The sequence below is a fragment of the Vulpes lagopus genome, chromosome X (assembly GCF_018345385.1).
Source record: "Vulpes lagopus strain Blue_001 chromosome X, ASM1834538v1, whole genome shotgun sequence".
Classification (NCBI taxonomy): Eukaryota; Metazoa; Chordata; class Mammalia; order Carnivora; family Canidae; genus Vulpes; species Vulpes lagopus.
Window position 1 is genome coordinate 117902201 of NC_054848.1, and position 12504 is coordinate 117914704.

The 12504-nt window shown below is 59.9% G+C and overlaps 1 protein-coding gene across 4 annotated transcripts in view; it reads left to right on the forward strand.

Moving 5' to 3' along the window:
- Nucleotides 1-2812: 2812 nt before the first annotated feature.
- LOC121482971 (mastermind-like domain-containing protein 1) overlaps nucleotides 2813-12504 on the forward strand; it is a 119527-nt gene continuing 109835 nt past the window's right edge. For 3 of the 4 annotated variants that reach the window (XM_041741151.1, XM_041741150.1, XM_041741154.1), the window contains exon 1: nucleotides 3975-4241. The gene's annotated coding sequence lies outside the window, so the exon portion shown is untranslated. Of the gene's footprint in view, nucleotides 2983-3974; nucleotides 4242-12504 lie in introns of those variants that run through there. The other variant, XM_041741152.1, reaches the window with a different exon arrangement.

Genomic DNA, 12504 nt, shown 5'->3' on the forward strand with positions numbered 1-12504 from the left:
CGAAGTCCTGGCGGCCTCTTGGCAGCAAGGCCGGGAGGTTCTCCCAGGAAAAGAGCAGCGCCTCGAGAGCCCTGTGAGATTCCTTTCGTCATCTGGACCCAGGACTGCACATGCTGAATGCGGATGGCCACACTGCAGGTGGACGCAGCCTAAGCTCTGAGGCCCAGTTGTTTACTGCTCTGCAGCTCTCAAGCTGTGACCCCGGACATGGCCCTTCACCTCTCTGAGTCTCCTGATTCCTCATCTAGAACGTGGGGATGATGATGGCTTAAACCGCGCTGTGTACAGGGATTCTTGCGGATAAAACACAGACTGAGCCTCAGTAATTGTAGGGAGCTGTTAGCTCCGGACTTGGTCTGCATTTTGGGTGACAAAAGGGTCTCATCGCCAGTCTCTTCAGTGTGGAGAAGGCCCTCATCCAGCCTATGTCTCTGGCCTCCTCTCCTTTTACCCCTTCAATCTTGCACCAACCCAAGGTGGCGACCACAGGGAACCTGTTTCTAATCGTCACTGAAAGCCATGGCACACCTGGACCACAGTGCCACTCACCGACCCGACCTGAGGCTGGTGTCATGGCTAATGCAAAGCTCTTTGACCTCCACCCTTTGCTCAGGTCAGGAAACCAAAGACGTGCCACTGCTATGGACCCCTTTCCCCGTGTGTGTGTGTGTACAAGTCCAGGACCCCCAGGGTCTCCTGAAGAGTTCCAAGAAAATAGAATCCAACCAACATTCGTATCTGCTGCCAGGCACTGTGCTAGGAGCCGCGAGGACAGCAGAGGGTAGAGCAGGCCCTGGCGGTAGCCCTCCTGGGTTCAAACCTATAGAGGTCAGCTGGTGCTAAGTGCTAAAGAGAAAACAAAGCAGGGAAGGCGAGAGGAAGTGCCACGGATGGGTGTGGGGCTTTGAAATGTTACATAGGGAGGCCAGGTGACATTTGTGTCAATATTAAAGGAAATGAGGGGGCCAGCCCCAGAGATTTCTGGGAAAATGCATTCCAGTAGAGGGAACAGTGGGTGCAAAGGCCCTGAGGGACGTGCCTGGTGTGTTAAGGAAGAGTTGGGAAGCCTGGAGCTTGCTAGCCGAGCAAGGGAAGAGGATATCATCCAGACTGGGGGACCGGGACATGTCGTGCAGGCCCTTCTAGGCCGCCAGAAGCAATTCACTTTTACCTAGTGAACTGGGGAGCCACTGCAGGGGTGTAGACATCAGGGACTGGACGGAGATTGAGGGAGGAGGTGACTGGGGGAGGTAGGAAACAGAGCCCCCTGTTAGGTGGCTATTGGGGTAACCCAGGTGGGAGATGCTGGTGGTAGGGCCTGAGGGGAGTAGTGGATGGAGAAGAAGGGAAGGCTGGGATTGTGGGTGCCCTTTGAAGATGGAACCAGAGTCGTCTGCCTCTCTGGATGTGGGCTGTGAGTGTCAGAGAAGAAATCAAGGAAGGTTCCAGGGAACCCAGCTGGGGCAACCTGAATGATGGAGCTGTCATTAGCTGAGGTTGGCTTGGGGATGACCTGGAGCTCCGCTCAGGCCACATGCTATTTGAGATATCTAGTGGCCATCCAGGTGGCAGTGCCAAGCAGGCAACTGGCCATCTGACACAGGTGCAGTTGTCACCTCACAGGCTCCCAGGACACTCGGGGGTATGGACATTACACACGCCGTTGTTTCCCCCCCACACACACACCCCCGGTCTGTTGTGTTTAATGAGATTCTCTTCAAGACACACGGGAGCTCTCTTTCGCTGAAGGGGACATGGTGTCTCTCGGATGATGGTCCCTACTTGCAAGAAGGGACAGGCCAGGGGTGTCTGGGGTGAAGGTAGGGGGTGCGATGGGTTCCTTCAGCAGAGAGGGTAACTTCTCCAGGCCGCTGGCCCTCTCCAGAGTAGCCTCTTCTGGACCGGGCCAAGGTAGATTCCTATCCCACAGCGGGGCTTGAGCCCTGCAGCCGTAAGGCGCCTGGTGGGGCCACGCTCGCCCTGGCGTACCGGGGCTCCGGAGAGGGAGTCTGACACCTGTGTCTCGCGGTAGGCACCAACGCCGCTGCTCAGCCTGGGAACTTTGGGAAACGCTCGGAGGCAGGCGCCCAGCTCCATCTCGCCTACGTAGCCCACGAAGGGACTTTGGTTGGTTCTCATAGGGGGCCCCAGCGCTTTCCGAGGGCCGAGGGCGTGGGCGCAGGGAGAAGGAGGGGCCGAGTGGGCGGCGGGCCCACCCCTTTATTCCTGGCCCGCGGCTCGGCCGAGTGCGACCAGATGTGGTGGAGACAGGTCGCTAGCTACTCCGAGGTGCGGCCAGGAGCTGTGATTGGGTTCTGGGGCTTCGCGGGCGCTGCTGCTGTCGGACCAGAGGCGGCCGGCGTCCGTGGGTCGAGCTCAGTCCCAGCGGCGGCTACCAGCCAGGAAATCCAGGTTAGGAAACGGACCCTGGCCGGGGATCCCGGAGAAGGGGCGCAGGCCAGTCCCCGGGTGGGGGGGGGGGGAGGGGAGCCGCCGGCCTCCGCACGAGGGCAGAGGGCGGAGAGCGCGCTCCTGCCGGCGGGCGGTTCACAAGGAACTCATGTTCCTGCAGAAGCCGCAGGTGTCTGCCCCGGGGTAACCCCTGGCAGTGAGCGGACCGCTGCGCCCAGCTCGGGAAGGGGCTTCCACCGCCCGGGCCGGTGGGGCGGGAGCCTGGCTGGCGCGCCTGGGCTCCTGGCTGAGGATAGTGGCGGGCAGCACAGACAAGGTCTGCGGGGAGGTGGGGTGGGGGTGCTGGTGGGGGTGCTGACGGGCAGTGGAGGAGGGGATGAGGGAGAGGGCGGGGGATGGGAGGGGGGAAGGAGGACACTAGGCTGGGGGGTGCAGTTCTGTAGCTGCCACCTGACAGCACTGGTCCCCACTGCCGTCACAGCAGGTCGGCTTGGCTGTCCGGGCGACAGCCAGCTAGCAGACGCGGCGCCAGTGGGACAGGCGCTACCCTTCCAACAGCCACCACTGAAGGTGAGTGCCGCCCCCCTCCAGGGCGAGGGAGGAGGGGATTCCAGCCCCCAGCCCTGGGGTCAGTCTCCGCTCAGAATGGGAAAGGGGTGTGTGTGCCGCTGGTGGGAGTGGATTGGACAGGCTAGTTTACGGTGAGACTCCCTGCCCTGTGCCGCTCCGGTGTCTCCCAGGGATTTGCTGTCGTTCTGTGTCCCCCCACTCTGTCTCCTGGTGTTCCTCTAGCCCCGTGTCTCCGTCCTTTTCTGTCGGTCTGCCGGTGCCTCTCTCGATTTCCGTCTTTCCCTGTGCCCCTCTCGGTGTCTGCCAGTCTCGCGCGCTGTCTCGCCCTGTCGCTGGTGAGTGCTGGCGCTCCCGCTCTCCCCGCTGCTCTCCGTCTGTCAGGGGCGCGCACGGCTCTCCAGCCTGCTCTGCCCAGACGCGGGAAGGCTACCTGCCGCGTGCGGGTTTCCCGAGCGCGAAAGGCTCTTCCTGCTGCCCTCCGGCGAGCTCCATCCGCTCGTGCCCAGGGGCTCTCGGTCACCCCGCTGTCGCTCCTCGCCATCAGCGCACCGTCTAGACGGTCCACCTGCCGCCGAGGGCGCCGACCGCCTCCTGCTGCGCGCGGAGCCTCCGAGGTAAGTGCGGCGGCGGCCCCCGTCCTTCCCTCCCGCCCTCCCGGCTGCCCCGGCTCCAGTGGATCGGAGGACCGAGGCGACGACAGGGAAGCCAGCCCGCGGCCGCTTTCCCTTTCGAAGAGTGGCAGGAGGGCCGGGGAGGCCCCTGGGGCGGCCGCCGCGCTTCCGCTGCCCCGGCCCCATCCGGCCTGGAAACTCGGCGTTTCGGGGCTTGGGGCTGCCGGGGTCGCGGGCGGGGCAGCGCAGCTTCCCCTTTAAGGCCGGAGCCGCTCGTCGCCGTGAGTGTGAGGGTGTGTGAGTGTGCGGCGTGCGTGTCTCCTCCTCCCCGAGTGACACAGCAGTGAGAAATGCCTATCAGTAACTTAAACCCCCGAAACTCCACCTTCCGGGCGCGCGGCGCGGAGCCGGGCGGTGGGAATGGAGCGAGCAGATTGAGGCCGCCACTGCAGCGCCGCCGGCATGAACTTGGCCGCGAGCTGAAGCAGCCGGCGGCGGGCGGGCGCGGGGGCACCGGCCGCTAGCCAGGGGGTGATCCGCAACCGGGCCGGGCCGCTCGGCGGGTGCCCGAGGCCAGGCTGCCTGCGCCGGCGGCCGCCCGCCCCTCGGGCACTGCCCCCGCCGCCGCCGAGGGAGCTCCGCAGCACGGTAAGGCTGAGGGCGGGAGCGGGAGGTCCGGCCGCTCTGGGGGCTCCGGGGTGTACTTGTGGCCCGCACTGGTGGTTCCCGTCGCGGAGGATCTGAGGGACCCCAAAGTTTGCTGCGAGCACACGGCCCACCTGGCGCTCCGCGCGGCCGGCCCCCCTCTCGAACTGGCCGGGGCCGGCCTGAGCGCAGCTCCCGTCGCCCGGGACTTCGGCCTCTGCCCGCTCCCCGGCGCCCATCGGGTGTCTGGAATCGAGCGGGGGCAGTGAAGTGCCGGGGGCGGCGGGGCGGGCGGGGGGTGGGAGCGGAAGGCAGAGGGGCGCGAGCCACCCGGGCTTCTCTGGCCCCCCGGGCTCACCGGGAGGCTCTCACTCCATTCCGGCGCCCCCCGGGCCGCTGGCGCCCGGATGCCACCGGCGACGCTCCCATCGCATGCCAGCTCCCTGAGCCTGGGCCGGTGGACAGTGGGCGCTGGGCAAAGGATTCCACCGCCCCCCCCCACACACACACCCCAACCCGCTTTGCCGCCACTGAGCGGGAGTGTGGAGTGTGCGTGCGCCGAGCCCGCTGCCTGGCGCTCCCTCCCCTGCCAAATCCTCCTCTGGAGAGCAGCCCCGAGCGAAGCTGGCGGCTCAAGGCAGCCCCGACTGGGATCCTGCCCGGAGCTCCCGGCGCCCCCGCGCTCGGAGCTCCCAGGCCTCGGAGCGGCGGCAGAGCCCGGCGCCCGGCGCCGGCAAGGGCGGGAGGGAAGCCCCCCGGAGCGCCGCCAAATACTTTTCTGGGCCAGTTGGCTCGGCTAGGCTCTGTCCCGATGCAGTGTGTCCGAAGCCACTTGGAAAGCTGGCCGTACCGTCTGATTTTGATCCGTGATTAAACGCGGACTGAGCAGACGTTAATAGGATTAGCCTGCCAGAAAACTGCCCTGAAGTCGTCGGAACCCGAGCAAACTGACGCACCTCGGGCCGGGGGCTCAGCCCCACGATGCTCGCGCAGCTCAGTGCGACTGAGCCGGGCACCCCGAGTGTGGGTGTGAGTGTGTGCGCGGGAGGGAACACAGGATGGCTGGGGGACGTGGGGAGCAGGGACTCCACTTGCTAGGGTGGCTTGTCGTCGTTGTTTGGCAGCAGAAGGAATCCCCCCAGGGTGCCGTCCCCACCGCGAACGTGTCGCTTGCGGGTAGCCGACCGAGGCCGGCCCCGGGACATTGTCTGTGAGGGCGAGCGAGCCGAGCGTACGAGAGGCGGCCGCGCTGCAACAAAGACGCAAAGTCTCCCCGAGCCCAAGCAATTTCGAAAGAGTTGGCGGGGAGAGGGCCCGGGTCTCCCCGGGGAGAACCCCGCGGGAGCCGTGCGGTCTCCACCGCCTCTGCCCCGCGGCCCCGGCGATCGTGTTCCCTCCCGGGCAGCTGCGGCGAGCCGGCGGGCAGCATCGCAGCGGCGCAGCCCAACCCTTGGCAGACGCGGGCCGCCGCCCGAGTGCCCACGGGCCGGGCGGGGTGGGCCGCGCACCCGCGGGGGCTTCCCGGCCGCCGGGCCGCTTGGGGCTCCCGGAGGCCGCGCAGCTTCTCCCCCCACCCCACCTCTTCTTGTCTTTATAGATTCCCCCCTCCCTCCTACCCCCGCCGCCGCAGCCGCCAACAATCCGCTTTATAAAAAGCCCCTTTGTTTCCCAGGAGGCTGGAGAGAAGGAAGGGGGAAAGGGACGCAGAGACAGGGGGCGGGGGCGGCTGCCTCCCAGTGGCCTCGAGCCGCTCGGGACAGGAGGGCAAGTGTAGGCGGTGGGGGAGGGGGCTGTGTTGCGAAGACCTTCCCCGGGCACCCCAGCAGGCGAGGGGAGCCCTCGAGCTCCTGGCGCCCACCACGCGCCCCGCCTGCCTGCGGCGGACCCCCGGGGTTCCAGCGGCCGGGACGGCCCGGCGGGCTGCGCGGCGAGCGGGAGGACGCAGAGGCCGAGCACGCTCCGCGGGAAGGGCAGATGCGGCTCGCCGCTGCGCTCGCCGGGCGCGGGCATAGGGGGCGCCCTTTCCTCGGTTTCGCTTTGCAGCCCGGGCCCCTCACCTCCCGGCTCCGGGCGGCTGTCGCGCCCGCGGGTGGCTGAGACGACGGCCGTGACTGTGAGGCTTTCGCCACCCTGCGGCTACGCTCCTCACTCCTTCCTGCGCCCTCCCGCCGGCCACCCTCCCCGCAGCCCCCCTTCCCCCCCACGCCGGGGCTTAAATGCTCCGCGGTCCCCCTTTGTTTGGAGGCCTGGAGGCAGTCGGAACCGGCGCCTCGAAGGTTCGCGCAGCCTAGGCGGGCCGCGGGGACGGGGAAGCACCTCCTGACCGTGGGTCGCTGTGTCGCCTCTGCGCGGACCCAGCGCGGGATAGTTGGGGGTGTCCAGGACGCGTGGGCTACCGGCATTAGTTGGATTGAGAATTTAGCGGGGCCGTATCCCCTACACCTGCCCTCCCTGCCCCCCCAACTCATGGGCACTCGGACTGCAGCGAGGAATGTTAAACCTGTTAGAAGTAACCTTTCGCCCCCCGTCGGCCTGGCCCGCCTCCGCCCCCACCGCCCTCGCCAAAGCCGTCAGCTCCACTCGTAAAGTTTGTTCTGTTGGGGAAAGGAATAGTGACAATAAGAAAAATTGACAAATAAGGAGAAGGGGGCGGGGTCCAAAGAGCGAAGTCAGATTTCTCCCGATCTGATCTCGATCTCTGGATCTCTCGCCGCCTTCGACCCCCTTCCCATTTAATCTCACGGCCGGCAAATTATTTGTACCTTTTTGCCTGTTTCCCCCCATCCACTCCACTCCCATCTCTGGACGTTATGCGACAGTGTTGGTCACACATTTGTTCTCTCATCTTTGGAATCGAAGGTGAAGTCCTAACGTCCCGTCCCCCTCACCGCCACCGCCCCCCCCCACACACACATCCCAACTGCACCTACAACCACGAGAAAGTACTCAAAGGGTAAACCGCGGCTTCTACCTTCTCCTCCCCCTTTTGTGCTTCCCTTCTGGAGCAAGATCATTGGAAAATAAAGCTGCTGATGTGCGAGATGGAACATATGGTGCCTCCATAAGAGAGTAGCTGAAATGGCCTTGAACCTGCCGGACAGACCAGCTGTTTGCTGCCAGCCAGAGCAGCTAATCAGCTTCTTTGCCTTAAAGTAACATCCCTCTTTTCTCTAGATGACCAGTTGGCATATTAAAATGGGATGGTCTCCAGAAGGGAGAGGAGATGGGCTCCTCCATGGCTTTGTGCTTTGCTGGTCCTCCACCCACCTGTCCGCTACTCTGGGTGCTGCCCTGCCCTCTGTCCCCCTGGCCCCCACGCGAGCAGACCGTGCGTGTGTCTCCTTTAATACTGATAAAAGAATGTTGCTCAAAGTGAAACTTGGGAAGAGGGAGGCAGGAGAGGGGTTGAGATATTCCCAGATGCCTGGGAGAAAAATCTCTCCGTTTTGTTCACATTGGCTTTAGAAAAACTAGCAGCTCTCCCCCACCCCACCCCCCCAACGCACACACATTAAAAATATCACAAAGATCTGCAGCGCTTCCTTATAAGATCTCCTTAGAAATCATCCCTTCCGGCCGTGACCATTTTAGTTTTCCTGCAGTACAGTGTGTTTGAGAGGGGGGGAAAACAGTTTGGCTTTAGAAGAAGAAAGGCTTGAGGAGATACAAGGAAATTCCATGTTAGGAAATCATTAGCAAAGGGTGACTTCGTCTGTTTTCCTGCCACTGACGCTGACAGTGACACAGATGTGTGGGTTGAAACAGGAACGTCATTGAATTTTTAAACTCAACCAGGAAATAGCCTGTTGCTGGGGTGGGGGTGGGGGCTACACATTCAGGGCACCTTGAGGTAAGAGATTGACTATTGTTGATCCTTTTCAATAAGGAAAGGGACTTTTTTTCAAGCCTGGCCAGCATGTTTAATATCATCCCTCTCCCCCCCCAATTTTAAGCAAATCACCTAAGGCTTAAAATGCACCTGTTAATAGATCATCCCTAGGAAACTCAGTGACTCTCCAGGCTTATGAATTGGGCAGAAACTGATCTTAGACCAGTGGTTCTGTCAATAGTTGGACGACGCTTCTTCTTTAAAGGGGCTTCCTCTATGCAGTTAACCTTTTCTTTCTTTTTTATTTTTTTAAAGAGTCGGATTTTCTTTTTCTTCCCCCCCTCTTTTTTTTTTCTGCAGCGGTGCATTGGAGAGATAATTAGCCCAGGAGCTGGCAAACTTGTATTCTAGAATACTTTCTCCACTAATTAGCTGAGTGATCTTGGGCAAGTCCGTCCCGGCTCCTTGCTTCTCCTGCCTACCCCACCGCCCCCTCATGACCTGAAAGTCTGAGTTCCTTCCAGCTCGAACACAATGCAATTTGTAAATGAAATAGTCATTTTTCGGGGAAAGAAAAACACCTTTGGGGAAAGTGGCCACACAGACAAAGAGATGGGGCTGAACTTTGGAGGGACAGCAAAAAGACAGAGGAGTAAAAAAAAAAAAAAAAAAATGGCAGAAGGCCAAGCAAAACAATATGAAAGTGAGAAGTGCTCCTTCTCTGTGTCTTTTGCTAGTGGTGTGAACTTCTCCCCCAGAAGCAGAGAGAGTGGAGGCTGGGAGGCATTCTGGAAGGCTTCTAGTCCCGTACCTGTAATCTGGGGATCTCAGGCCTCCTAATCATTGAGTTGGTTTACAGATAACAGGATCTAAACTCTTTGAAATTAGACTGGCATGTTTCCAAAGGACTCATCTAATAGAGAGCAGATTTGCTGCTTTGCAGTTATTTAGCAAAGGTTTCAAGGACAAAAAGGCCTTCCGTCTGCACTCACGCCACCCTCGCTGGAGTTTGGGCTCTGAACTCACCGTTGAACCTTTTCTTTTCTTCCTCTTCCAGCTGGGTGTTTGTTCGTCTTTTTCAAATCACATTTCCAACTTTGAGGACACAGCAGCCATGCAAGAATCTGCCACTGTCCTGCTTGATTTTAATATTGATTTTTTTTAAACGTGGGGGGTGGGTGCGAACATTATGAATAAGGACCTTTTATCCTCTGAGCTCTTTGGCAATTATCTCGCTGCCATAAATGTTGATACACATATAATGGATGTAACTAGAAAATCTCCTTATCCAAGCAGAAAAGGCTGAGTGTTTGTTGGAGCAGACAGATGTGGCCAGGGAGGGAGATAGATGGCGGGGAGCAGGAGCCCGTTACTATGCACCAGCACAATAAAACTGATTCCCATCAGCCCCCTCCCAGCGCCGCCACCCAGGGTAACCTAGGCAGCATCAGTCAGCTGTATGGCAGGAGAGAAGCCTCTCGAAGCTCACTTGGAAGCAGTCTGATTTTGCAGACACGGAGTCCTGAAACATCTTCAGGTCTCGAGCAGGGAAGCTTCCTGAATCTGCATGCACCTGATGGGATTGTCTGGCAAGGCTTATTACTTGTTGCTGTTGTCACTGTTGTCACTTGGCTGCAACAGTAGCAAAGGAAGAAAGGGCCTCACAGAGCCATTGGGCAGTTGGTCAGGGGTCCCGTGGAGGCGAGGAACAGTAGCATGTGGTATACAATCTTTACCTGCGGGCACTGGGGATGCATGGTCCCAGGGGTGTCCTGCTCTGAATGACCAGCCCTTGCATTTTGTGCAAGGGGAGGGTTGGAAGCAAGAGAGTTGTGTTTCTTCCCTCCCCCACCCTGTTGCTTTCTTTATTCCCCCTATTTACAGAGCCTCCCTGATTTCCTTTGGGCCTCAAGTCCCCCCTCCCCACCTAGGATCTGACCTCTCCAGATTTTCCAAAGCAATCACATTTGTCACAACCCCAAAACATCTCCCAGGGTGAGGCATAGTGAGGGACTTTGCTGACGATGGGCTCCCCAGAGTAAAAGCCTCCAGAGACAGGGCCTAAGGAGCACCAGAAAGAAAAAGCCTTTGCAAAGTCTGGGAGAACTTTCCTTGCCTAGAAGCCTTCCTTGGGTCCTCCCAGGAACTGCAGCTTCAGAGCCTCCTTCCCTCCCTGGCCACACCATGCAGGGGGGGCGGGTCTCATGGACCATGGTGGAGGAGGAGCTCACCCATAGCAACCCAGTTCTGCTCTGACCCCGGGGGGCATCCAGCGCCCCTTTCTCTACCACCTGGGTCTCAGCCTGGAAATCTCCTCATTTCCTCTGGTGGGGGGCTCAGCTGCCTTCCCCTCCCGGGGTGCCCTGCTTCTTGCTCTGCCCAGTAAATAGCCATTAAGTGGGGGTTTGGGTGATGCTGTTTTCTGAGCACAGAACTCTTCCATGAGGCCCAGAGGAGGATGGGGCTGAGTGCAGGATTCCATCATGCTAGAAGGGGGCCTGGCCAGCTGGCCATTGTGTCTCCCCCTTCCCTCCACCTGTCCAAGCACCTGGACCCCAGGCCATCAGGACACATTTCTCTCCATTCCAGGAAAGGCCGCTGGATGCCACGGGGCATGAGTTAGCGAGTGGCACCTGCTTTCGTATTTTGCCCCGTGTTTGAACTTGAAACTCCCTACCCCTAGCTTCTTCTAGAGGCTCAGTGACACAAGAGGGGAGGAGGTGGAAGCCCTTCTGCCTTCCTTTGTATGGCCCCATTAGTCTATTGAGTACAGTTCCTGCCCACGGTTGGCATGGATGCCCCAACTCACCTACAAACTCCTGCACTGACAGATGGAGAACTTTCTAGCTGGAAGAGTTAAGCCTTGTGACTTTACAGAAGACAAATATGAGGCCCAGGGTGGGGTCCAACTTTCCCGAGGGGACACTGACTCTTGGGTCAACCATCTGAGTCTGGAACATCCACTTTGCACCCCTCCTGTGGGCACACAGACCTCTCCTTTTGAGGAAGAGCAGAAGAGGTGGGCTCGTGGCGTGCATGGCTTATGGGTCTCGTCAGGGCGCCTTGCAATCAGGCTAAACTGGTGAAGCCAGCAGGTTATAAGTTAAGGAGCAATCTGGGGCCTGGGACTTTGTGGGGAGGCGCTCAGAAAGGAGTGTGTCTGGTCTTGTTTTCCAGCTGATGATGGAGAGTCAGGCAGCCGGGCCCTTGGAGGGCTTGGCTGGGTGGGCTCTGTTGGCAGTTTTGGGGATTGTTTGGGTTTTGTTCTTAATGAGATCTCAGTGTTAATATCTGCCTCTGGAAGTTCCAGCGCCGACCTCGGAATTTTAAGTGGGACGGTAGTTTGTGGTGTGGTTGCCAGCGTCACGTGAAGGCCTGGCACGCGTTATGCTAGGTTTGGGGAGGAGGCCACAGTGTTACTAAAACGCTTGTCTGTCAAGGATTAATTTAACCTCTAATTACTACATTTTCTTCGCAGTTTGGTGCGTGAACATGTTGTCACAAAAGCTCAAGGAAGTGTATGCCATTTCATTTCGCTGCCACTCTAAAGTTCATTTTAGGGATAAAGAGTCAAAGTTGACACACTTGGTGTTCAAATCTTGGTGCTGCTATTTGAATGAAAGTGAACACGATCTGGTTGTTTCCAGGCACACCCCAGCGCGGGGTGAGGGGTGGGACTGGGTTAGTGGCAGCCACAGCCCTGACAATACGGAGGAGGGTCACGGTGCTCCTGTCACCCCGCCTGTGGCCTGTGCTTCGCCCTGGAGCATGACGGGGGCCCTGCCTGGCATTCTCCAAGGCTGGGTGGTGGGCCTGCAGCCCCGGGGAGGTCAAGCTGGAGCCCCCCACGGTCTACTCCCCAGGCGACACCAAGAAAGTCTAAACCCAAGGGCTCCCCTCACTGGGAGCCTCCCCAAGGGCTTCCCTCCCTCCTCCTCCCTGCATCCCCCCAGAGTGACAGCCCCTTGGCAGCCCTACAAACCTCGTCTGTCCTCTCTGGCTAAACAGCACCAGTGGGTGTGGGAGCCCGAGGCCTGTCCCCTCTCTGGGGCGGTGGGGAGGTCTGGCTCCTCGGACCCGGGGCTGGAGGCCCTCAGAGCATCCTTTGCTCCCCCTGCCTGGTGCTATTCGGAGTCCACAGCAGGAGGCTGAGCCCCAGGTCAGCAGGTTGTGCAGGAGAGCCGGACTTTTCCTCTCATGTGTGCACCTGTCTCAGGGGCAGAGAAGCGCGGTGGCTCTTCCTTTCGTCTCAGGAAGGAGAAGCACGTTGCCTTCGAGAGCGCGTGTCACTCCAGAAGTTGAGGACTAGAAGTTGATGTTGTCTCTCATCCTCACCACATCCTTTCAGGAAGGTGGTACCCAGACAGAGGGCTGGCTCTGGAGCCCTTGCTCCCCACATGGCCGGGGACAGGCTTTCTGGCCTCTTCGGTCACATCT